At 37.7% G+C, this 12,143-nt stretch overlaps 1 pseudogene; it reads right to left on the reverse strand.

Annotated features, from left to right (window-relative positions):
* Nucleotides 1-103: 103 nt before the first annotated feature.
* LOC115966958 lies at nt 104-5,869 on the reverse strand (annotated as a pseudogene).
* Nucleotides 5,870-12,143: the final 6,274 nt, after the last annotated feature.

Here is a 12,143-nt window from a genome sequence, read left to right on the forward strand (position 1 = left end):
TTTTTGTTTTGTTTTTGTTTTTGATGAAACTCTCAGCCAATTCATTACTAAATAAACAGAGTCTGATCATCATCTCTGACTACCTTGATCTTTACTTGTTATGCTAACAATCCAAACATTTCCGTATCAATCTCACACTTTCACCAATATATTTATCGATTATTGCACTTGATTCTACCTATATCCACAATAAAAGGTAATCATCAAGTTTCCAGTACTGAAATAATTAAACAGGAACAGTATATTACTATACCTAGAGCTGGATATGCAAGACTCAAAAACAAAGAACCTTTAAAAAATTGGGCTTGCAATTGCACTGGCTAACAATGTCCTGTACCAAGAGGTCCATACAGAAGAACACCCTGAAACATCACAGCTTCACCATTAATATTCTTTGTTACCCAGACCACTAACCAACTCAAGTTTCATTTAAATGACATTACCTTGGCAGGTTTGATTCCTACTCTAAGAAAAAGCTCAGGATTCATAAGAGGCAGGTCTATTGGTTCCCTGAGTTCTATAATTTGATATGACAACCCTCCCACTGCAGAATAGTTTGCCTGCGTCTTCATGAAGCGTATTATGTATAACTGGATCAACCTGTAAAACAAAGCCATATCACAATAGGAAACACAAACCTTTTTCTTTTTATAATTGATAGGAAACACAAACATTTTAATATAATGATGATTTGTTGAACCAAATCTACTCAGTTAAATATGATCAGCACAGCCATCTATTGACATATCCAGTTGCACATGATCTAGTTACTACACAAGGAAGTGTTCGCATGATTGTGAGAGTAGTCATACCAAGCACCATCCGAGTTCATGCGGTGAATTTATCCTTGTCTATCTTACTAGACCAGCCAGCCACATACGACATACCCCAATACACTGCTTGCTTTAACTTTCACTGAAACAACACAGATGATATCAATTAGTTCTGCAATTTTCTACCATATGATCCATATCCATCCCACCCAACTATAATAGACAACCACACTTCATGATCAAATTAGATACATATTGTGCTCTTTATTATCATAAATAACTAACAGAAAAATAAGAAAACATATGTGAAACGGAGTTCGCAAGTTTGTAGCAACTGTGCAATCCAGCTCATAAATAGCATCAATGGGTAACACCAGACAATGCTAAAGCTTAAAAACTGAGATATGTTATACCTCTACACCAATGCATTCCAGATTCAAAGGAGACTTATTTAGGGGGAGGCAATTTGAAGCTTGATTGGGACAAGAAAAGTAAGCATAACGTTTGTGCAGAACTTCAGAACAAACCTACAGAAAAGGAGCACAAAGATAGTTTATATTACAGCGTTCATTGTCAAGAGGCCTGAGAACTTCGCCTATGATCTGCCCAACATTCTGAAGGGACTTGAGATCTTCTGCGATTTTAGCAAATTCCTTTCTAGCAGCTTGCAAATTTTCTCTCACTACATACATCCAATTTCAATAGTGTTAGCTACAGCCAAAATCTAACAGCAAAATCAAAGTACAACGGTGATGCTTTTAATATATGTAGGCCATCGTCTTTTACCTCAAAAAAAAAAAAAAAAAAAAAAATATATATATATATATATATATATATATATATGTAGGCCAAGGATTGAAAAAGATCAAATCGCACAACGTTATTCCAAATACAATTTTGAATGATGAGAATGAGACGGTCAGAGGTGTAATAGGGTCAATTTAGATACGCACGAGCTATAAACCATGACCAAGAGCCTAGAATTGCAATTTCTTCCAACTTAGCTCAATTGCTTTGACTAAACTTGCCGTCACTACCAAAACCAGTTTGGCACTCATTGAATTGGTAACTTAGTTTAACTAACTGATAACTATTGCGGAAGCAATATAAAACAAAGAAAATCATATTTTCATTTAAAGATCGTTGTACCACACAACCATGGATTCTAAATGGAACAAAAATTGCGTACCTCTCTTAGCAACCCAAGCGTGTTGCCTCCCAAGGTATTCACGTCTCTCTCCCTATTTCTTTTGAGTTTTTAGAAGACTACAATATCACATAGTAGTTCTGATGGCCAACCACTAAATATGATATTATAAAATCTTATTTTATAGTAAACTTCTAAAACCCTAGAGAGAGATTGGACGTGTGATCCTTAGGAATCCTAATCTTCAGCCGTAGGATTTTATCAATAACCTTTTGAACGTTATTGACTTATCTTGAAACACTTTCCAAAAATATTTCTTAATTTTCTCAATCATATTAAGAAAATATCTGAACTTCTACATATTGCAATAGTGTCCATCAACACATTGCAATTGACCCCTGAAGATTAGAGAATTACAAATGAGGTCCTATTTCATACAATTTTATATACATGTCCTTCCACCATACTATATTCCCACAAGCCACTAGGACTGGATAAATATCATTGTCATGTCCCTAGCTTATGCGACCCTTAATTTCTTGATTTCATAATTTCTATTGGACTCCAAAATATCTTTAAAAAACTCTTTAAATATATATATATATATATATATATATACACACAATATTATATATATGAAAAAACATTTTTGAAAAATGTCACCAACCGGTTTTGTTTTGAATCCAACTTCAATATGAAAATCAACTGAATATACTATCTTCTTTAGAGACTGGTGAATTCACTGTTGAGCATTTATAAATTTTATTCATTACACACATAACCTAACGTGTCTGTATATAGCCTTTAAAATTGGCATCACCAGTTGACATTATCAAAGTTATGTGCATAATAAATAAATATACACAAACCCCTTATGTTTGTGGACAATAGAAAAATTGTGATAGAACAACTTTTTAATTAACAACGATCACTTTATAAGGTGTCCTTGATCGGATTTAATTCAGTGAATGTACTTGTTACATTACACCCACTTGTTTGCTTAAAGTCACTACTTCAATGATAGAGTAAATCATCCTATCATATAGCAGCACAACAAGTGTAGACTTCAGTGGTAATATTCAATTAATATCCATAGCTTAGAACAATTTAATAATATATGAAAAATCATTACTTCCTGTCTTTGGTTCCTTAACTATTAACATGATTTTTCCTACAGAGGTGACACCACATACCACATTTAAACAATGAAATATACTTATAAAAGTTATGAATGTGAAAATAAAATTTTATCATCAAATAAAAATGTATAGTATTGTTTTTGAGGGCACATAATTCTAACACTAACAACCAATCCCTTGCACTAGTCTGTAGTTGTAATGAAAATGCTTTACTCAAAGGAGTTTTAGTTAAGTCAACTAATAAATTTCTTTATTGTTAAATAAGAAATTGGGATCGAATCCCGCCTACACAAAAAAAGAAATCATTGGTATCTTAAGTCTTAACCCACTATTAAAGAACAATTATTGTTGAGCGGATATGATATGTTCAAATTCTTTCTACTCTATTTATTAAAATTTTGTATATATTAAAAAAAAATTATCATAGTCTAAAATGGTTTGTTAGAGCAATAAATTTGCCTAATTGTGAAAATTATTGATAATGCATGATGCATAGTTCACTCAAGCTAACATTGTCAAATATTTTCATTACTGTTAATAAACACAATATCGAATGGGGTTCAAGTTATAGCTAAACTTTAAGCGATATTACACTACTTAAAGTTTGATATTTAAAAAATCAAAATTTAAATTACATATTTTTTATGATCAAGAATTCTCCAAGTAGCATTCTTTGGATACTTTTTGTGAAAACTATATAATAGTAAAGATTTCTCTCTCAAAACTGAATATGGATCACTATTTATATACAAGAGGTTTTCATTCAAAAGGCACCTTTATAGAGACACTTTGATTGGTTTTAAGTTTTAACAACAACAAATGTTCACAAGACCTTAGAGCAATTACATCAATCTATGCAAAATTGTGCAAAATGAAAAACTAACTGATTTTACACATTTTGAGCAAAAAAACACCCACATCAGTGGGTGTAAAATTGTGAAAAATGCACAATTGCTACAGTAACCGTGCATATATGCATGGCTACTGTAGCATGTGCATTTAATATTTTAATAATTTTTGATTTGCTCCTTTTTTTCTCTCTCTTCTTCATTTGCAAAACTAACCCTCCCTCTCATGTTCTTTCTTCCTCTGATACCACACACTCCTACAGACACAAAATAAAAAATCAACTACAAAAATAAAAAATCAACCACAAAATCAACAAAAAAAATCAACCACGAAATCAACAAAAAAAATCAACCATTGGAACAAAATCATTGGATCGGTGTTGATGGAGATCGGTGATGGGTTGATGTGGATCGGTGTTGATGGAGATCGGTGATGGGTTGACAGAGATTAGTGTTGATGGAGATCGGTGTTGATGGAGTGCTTGTAATGGGTTGATGGAGAAGAGGAAAGAAAAAGATTCAAAAAAAAAAATGAAGAAGGAGAAGAAAGAGAGGCGGAGATAGAGATAAGGATGGTGTGAAGAAGGGGTTATTTAGAGGAAAAAGAAGGGTGTTGATGGAGTGCTTGTGATGGGTTGATGAAGAAGAGGAAGGAAAAAGATTCTCAAAAAAAGAAAAAAAGAAGAAGAAGAAGAAGATGGAGAAGAAAGAGAGGTGGAGATAGAGAGGAGATAGAGATAAGGATAGTGTGAAGAAGAAGAAGGGGTTATTTAGAGAAAAAAGAAGGGTTAGGTGGGAGTAGGTGGAAAATAATAAAAAAAAGTGAGAGAAAATATTATTTTAATAAAAAAGTGTGTATAATACATAAACTGATGTGGATGTTTTGTAAAAGTGATAGTGTAAAATAGAAAAAGTAGGTTTTTTGTGTAAAATAGACGGAATCTTTTGTATAGATTGATGTAATTGCTCTTAATTAGCCATTTTTTAGCACTCCAAAATTGTTAAGAAACCAAAAAAGTCAAGAAACCAATCCACTAACGATTTAATCAATCAACTAGAAGGCTTAATCGATCGAGGTAGGAGTCAAGACCTTCCCTCAAATGACACTTTACAGACTTCACTCAAGCAAACATTATGAACCCATCATTTTTAATTTAAAATTATCTCCATTTCCTTTACTTTTCAAATAAACTATATATATTTTTTTGATAATTTGCCATTTCATTAGATTAAGCAGAAAAATAGGAGGTACAACAATCTTGCCTACAAGCTTTCAAGATAGGGGATGCAAATTACAGTTATTACAGAAGAAACCTACTTTAAGAGCAATAGCATATTTAGCAGCAAAATGAGTTGCTAAGTTTAGAGATCTCTTAACCCAGCAAAACTCACAATTATCAAAAGATATACTCATGTCAGCAGCATCATGAATGATGGAGGAGATGGACCAATCAGATGGTTCTTCTACTTTGGACAGGGCATCAAAACATATTTTTGAATCCCCCTCCACAATGATGTGCACCAATTTTCAGCGGTAGCCAAGTTTAGTGCCCACGGAATTGCAGCTGCTCCAGCTTGAGTAGGAGTGCATAAATCAAGAATTTTAGCCCATACCTTTAACTCCTCTCCAAACTCATTTCTTCCTACCACAGCTAAGGAGGTGAACGCTTGTGAGATAGTAGCATCCACATTTAGTTTTATATAGTTTTTAGGAGGGGAAATTCATGAAGTCAACTCCTGTCTCCTATCTTTGTCCTACTCATAGTCCAAAGCATTAAGATATTCCTTTACTCTGTTTTTTGCATTGCATATGGTAGAAATGATGTTCACCTCATTGCCATTATGCCATACCTGATTCCCGAGATGCCAGATCAACTCCATAGTGACTGCCATTTGAAGTGTACTCAGCTCATCCAAGTTCAAGACCACTTTGAGGATGTCCTCGTTTAATGCAATATTCATTTTGTCAGTTCTTATGCCCCAACTGTAGCCAAACCAGATGGCCCTTACTACTTGGCAATGAAAGAGTAGATGAGTTACTGTTTCAGGTTCTCTGCCACAAAACACACAGTTTGGATTAGATGTGCCTATTCTTATTGCCAAATTGTTTTTGGTTGGTAACACATTGGACCCAATTCTCCATAGTAACATTTTTATTCTATCATGAGCTTTGATCTTCCATATTTTTTGCCATTGCACTATGGAACTTCCACAAGGAGGGTCTTGGTTAGCTTTATATGCAGATTTCACAGAAAATGGCCCTTTGTTGTCCGGAACCCAAATTAGCTTATTAGCTTTGCCCTTCAAAGGAATATGTATTTTTTGGATGGCTTCAATTGACTCAGAATTAAATAGCTCATTTAGCAGAGGTAGATTCCAACAATGATCCTTGGTAGATATCAAGTTAGGCACCATCAAAGGGTTTTGTTGAATTGAGTCATCCTTTGGAGTTGGTTTAAACCCAGCTAGCCAAGGAATCCAAGGGTCCACCCATACATTAATGGAAGCACCATTTCCAACAAGGTAACAAGCTCCCTTAGCAATAAGGGGTTTGGTTTTCTCAATTGCTTTTCAAATTGGAGAAGCGTTTTTGGAAGGTTCACTTTGAATCCAATTCTCTCTAACCTTGTATTTGCTTCTTAGTAAGTTCATACACAAGCTGTCCCTTTTTGAGGCAATCATCCAAGCAAGTTTAGCCAAGAGAGCTTTATTAAAATCCTTGTTCTTCCTAAATCCCATCCCTCCAATTCCTTTAGGTAGACATAGTTTTTCCTAAGCCAACCAAGCCAAATACCTTCCATTTGGGTTTTTTGGATTCCACCAAAATTTTCTAGTCATAGCATCTAATTATCACACACCTTAGTAGGGATGTCAAAAGTAGACATTGTGTATGTAGGTAAAGCTTGAGCCATCGTTTTAATTAGAGTGGATCTTCCCACCCATGATAAAGTGTTACTTCTCCCCCTTTTCAGTTTGGCTTCCAACCTCTCTTGTAGGAACTTAAAGTCCTTTGTTGGAGCCTTGGTAAGGAATAAAGGAGCCCCCAAGTAAACAGAGTCTTTTTTAAGACTTTTCATCTTTAGAATATGCTTTATGTCTCGACGGGTCTGCTGGTGGGTGAGTTTGGAGAATATAATCCCCGATTTTGCTCAGTTAAGCAGCTGTCTAGACCACCTATAATATTTTTCCAAGCAGTCATTAATGGCATTAGCTTCCTTCCTACACGCTTTTGAGAATAAAACAATATCATCCGCATACAGTACATGTGTAATGGGAGTGCTGCCAATACTAGCCTTAACCCCACTAATATTCTTCTCCATAAATTCCTTCTCTAAGATTCGTGAAAGAACTTCTCGGCATAATATGAGTAAGTAAGGGGATAGTGGGTCCCTTTGCCTTAACCCTCTTTTAGGTCCAAATTGCCCTATCTTTCCCCCATTTATTAGTAACTCAAAGGAAACTGTTGATACACATTCAAGGATCCATTTCACAAATTTTTCATCAAACCCAAAGTTCTTGAGTACTACTTGGAGGAAATTCCAATTCACTCTATTATAAGCCTTTTGAAGATCAATTTTGACAGCAATTAACCCAGATTTTACTTTTCTTGTCTTAAAACTATGCAGCATTTCTTGAACAATAATCTGGTTTTTGGCAATCCACCTTCCTGGAATAAATGCAGCTTGTGTGGGGGAGATAAACTTGTGCAAAATTTTCCTCAATCTAGACACTAACAGTCTAGTAATGATTTTATACACAACATTACATAAACTTATAGGCCTATAATGATTAAATGATGTAGGGCTTTATGATTTAGGAATAAGAACAATAAAAGAGTTATTTACCTCAACTAGCATTCTTCCTACTTGAAAAAATGATGTGACATCTCTTGTAACGGGCTCTCCCATAGTTGCCCAATATTTTTTGTAGAATAGTATTGGGAAGCCATCTGGTCTTGGGGCTTTTAGAGTTTGCATCTGGAATAGCTCCTTCTTGATCTCAGACTGAGTTGGTACTCTGCATAACTCAATATTTTCTTCTTCAGTTATGCATGGAGTGATTACATTATCCAAATTTTCTGGAAAGTCCACTTCCTCTTCATTAAATAAGGTCTTGAATTTTTCCACAAAATGCTTTTGGATCTCCCTTTTGTCTGTTATCCATTCCCCAAAGTCATTCTTTACTGCATCTATTGAGTTTCTTCTTCTCCTTATGATGGTAGATAGATGGAAAATTTTTGAGTTCTTGTCCCCCTCCTTGAGCCAAACTTCTCTTGATTTTTGTTTCCAAAGTATTTCATTTCTCAGGAGCCACTCATTTAGTTCAGCTTGGAGATGAGCTTCCTTTCTACAGTTCTCCTTCGTGCAATCCACTTTTTGAATCTCTTGGATTTTGGTTAGCAACACGTCTATTCTCCCTTGGCAATGACCAAACACTTCTTTGTTCCATTTCTTTAAAGCCATTTGGGTGTTTTGTTGTTTCATGCATAGTTTTAAGAATTTTGAGCCCTCCACTTCTTCTTTCCAAGCTTCATCAATAACTCCGTAGCACTTTGTATCCCTTATCCAAGCAGCCTCAAATCTAAATGGTCTAGGAAAGTAATGATTAACCGGCTATGTGTCCAAAAGGATAGGACAATGATCAAAATTTATGGCACCCAAATGGTGAATGGTTGCCTTTGGAAAAGCTAATCTCCAGGACATGCTAGTTATACCCCTGTCCAGCCTCTTCCTTATGAAATTCTTTCCTCATCTTTTTTTCCTCCAGGTGAATCTACTTCTAGAGAACCCCAAATCAGTAGCTCCCAATTTGAAAAGAATGTCCTTAAAAAATTTGGGGACATTGAGCTCTCAACTCTTCCCCCATCCTTTTCTTCACTATCCAAAACAATGTTAAAGTCTCCGAAGCAAATCCAAGGCTCTTGAAATGTCTCCAATAACGTTCTCCCAAGCCTTTCTCTTCTTGGTTGCATAAGGTGGTCCATCAAAGCCAACCAAATACCAGTCTCCACTAGGGTCCATAATTTTAACCGCAATCATATACTTATTAAACTCCACCACTTCTATTTGCACATTGTTCTTCCACATTAAACATAATCCCCCTACTTTACCCTTTGCCTCTATTACCACCTTTTCATTAAAACCAACCCTTCTCTTTACATGTTCCATACGTTCTTCATTTGCTTTCCTTTCACAAAAAAAAAAAAAAAAAAAATATATATATATATATATATATATATCCGGCTTATAACCTCTTTTTTGAGCTTTAAGGGCTCTCACCGTTAAGGCATTGCAAATGCCTGTACAATTCCATTCTAAAGCTCTCATATAGAAAGCAAACAGCCCAACACTTCTTTTAAGTATCCCAAAACACAGCCAAACAACTTAAAACCAAATACCCACAACAACATAGCACAGAGGCCAGAAGACAGCAATTTACCTTGCAAGTATCTTTGGCTGCCAGACTGAAATAGAACACCCAATGACTATGACTTCGAAGATGACGATGATAGCACCACAAACAATGTAGCTACTAGACCCACTTGGGGGTAGAAAAATGGCCCATGCCAGCCAAGAAAAGGCCTACTAATATGGCGAGGCAAGCCCACAATGGTGGAGGGAGACCCACGACTAGGCGAAGCACATGGGAGGTACGTGACCCACTGAAAGGGGTAGTTCGGCCAACCAAAGAGGCAAATAAGGCCACACTTCGGAGCACAGCTCACGAATGTGGCAGAAAGTCACTTGAGCGTATGATAGCAGGCACCTTCTATCGTGCGCTGAGAGAGATAGCAGTGGTGGAGTCTTTACAATGTGCTAGTGTTTTCAAATAAACTAATTTACACATTGTGGGTGGACCAGGCCCGGAGGATTGGGCTGACCATATAAGTAAGGCTCGATAATAGGCCTAGTGCCCATTGAGTGTGATGAGCCTGGGGTACAACATAAGGATTGTCTTGGGGTTCTTCACATTAGACCCAACCATTAGCCAAGCACTGGGAGCACCGCCCCACCCTTCCTGAGGGGAATCTGGAATAATCATAAAAAGCTTATAATTGGTCTGAATGGGGTGGGTAACCGAGAGCTAAATATTGTAAAAAGAATCCACTATCGAGTCTTAACCAACGTCTAGAACAAGTTCCAAGGGAATCCTCTGATTTCATGAGAATCCCTTGGGATTTTGAGAGACGTAGAAATACATAAGTGAGTGGGAATAAAAATAATGGCTACCCCACTCACTCATGGGTATAAAAGGTGAACTAGGCCATTGTTCAAGGGGTTGGGAAATTGGGAGTAAGGTGAGTGATCAAGGGAAAAACTGGGTAAAGAGGGAAGAAACAAGTAAATTTGTGAGGGACCAGTACTTGAGAGGGAATAACAAGGCCTGAGTTGGAGCCTCGTAAGTAAGATTAAGAGTAAAGCCCACCAACAAATAAGTTGAGGGTCCAAGTACTTGCTCCTTCAAGCACTTCTTGTAGCCCGTAATTGGCACCATCTGTGGGGATTTTACTCATATTGGGGGCTTCAAGTTGGGCTGGTGTTAGCAAAATATGGAAGGCCCATAGGCTGGAGAAGGTTCTATCGTTAGAAATCGTTCTAGGGCCTCATCACGGAGCCAATAGAGGTTGGAGAGGGAGTGGAGAAGGGAGCATCAGCACATGCAAGATGGGCATGAGACGAGGATAGATTCTGATGAACGATCCTTGCAAGGGGAGAGATTGGTATCGTACATTCCCGAGCGTTCTTGTCGGGGTGATCGCGAAAGGGAGCTAGAGAACCTGTGAAAGCAGGTGAATGACTTGGAAATCGAGCTGAGGGGTCGGCACTGAAGAACGGAATGAGACGAATCATCCTTTGACCCTGATTACATTCCAAGGGTGTCATCCTGAGGAAACGGCTCATACCGATCAAGGGAAAGGTCTAGCAAGACAGCAGAGTGATGTAGTGAATCCCCCCGCCATGGTCAGCATTGTTATCATAATGCGGCCCTTGATACAATGAGCTGAACGTTGAGGAGGGCAGCCTACTCACCTTTTTCGGAGGAAATAGAGTGCACTAAGATGCCGGGGTGATTTACTTGTCCTCCATTCACCATTATGATGGAAAGACTGATCCGGTTGAGCATGTAAATCATTATATACATATGATGTCACTTTATTCTCATAATGATGGGTTGATGTGCTAGGTTTTCTTGTCAAGTCTTGGTTCAACCACTATGCAATGGTTTAATGGGTTAAGAAAGGGTTCCATTAGGAGTTTCGGGGAGTTAATCCAAGAGTTCGGTGCTAGATTCATCACGTGCAGTAAAGTGCCACAACCTATTAATGCTTTGTTGTCTATGAAGATGAGGAGTGGGGAGACCCTCCAATCTTATATGAACAGACACTAGGAGCTCTATAATGAAATTGGCAGCAGTAATGAATAGGTCACTGCTAGTACTTTCTGGTTAAGTCTTCCCGAGGATTTAGAATTGAGGGATTCTTTGACCATGCGGCTGCCCGAGGGAATGCATCAACTGATGAGAAGGATTGAAGAGTTTAAAAGGTTGGAGGATGATTGTTTATAGGGCAAAGGTAAGGCCCCGATCACCTCGCAGTATCGTAGGGAGTATCCCCTTGATAGGTTCCAACAGAGGGCTATGAGGGAACTGAGGGCTCCCGTTGAGGACCTGAGCCGATGCGTTGAGGGAGTTAATTTGACTTTTAAAGAACCTGTCTACAAAATTCTTGAACGCATTAAGAATGAGCCGTACTTTTGGTGGTTGGGCAAGATGGGTGGTGATTCGGCGAGGAGGAACCAGAGTTTATATTGCACGTATCATCGAGAGAAGGGCCACACAACTGAGTAGTGCTGTGTATTCAAGGATCATTTGGAACAGCTAGCAAAGGCAGGGCATCTCAAGGAGTTTTTGGTTAAGCAAAGGAAGGATGATGTGGGCCAGAGGTCCAGAGGTCGACACGATCAAGCACACCCCCCCTCCGTTGGGAGTTATTGAGGTGATCCATGCTGTCTTGAAGGGTGTGGGCTTTAGTGAGTGGAAGAGAGTTTTGAGCGTGATGTCCACATCAGAAGTGGATTCAGGGAACTGACCCGAGAAGAAGCTGAGGAGAACGTTGGTCTCGATCACTTTTGATGAAGTGGATTTGGAGGGGACGTCCCAACTGCATGATGACTTGCTGGTGACAACTTGCATGATTGGTGGATTCTTAGTAAAAAGGGTCACGGTGGACCAAGGG

The sequence above is a fragment of the Quercus lobata genome, chromosome 11 (genome assembly GCF_001633185.2).
Source record: "Quercus lobata isolate SW786 chromosome 11, ValleyOak3.0 Primary Assembly, whole genome shotgun sequence".
Classification (NCBI taxonomy): Eukaryota; Viridiplantae; Streptophyta; class Magnoliopsida; order Fagales; family Fagaceae; genus Quercus; species Quercus lobata.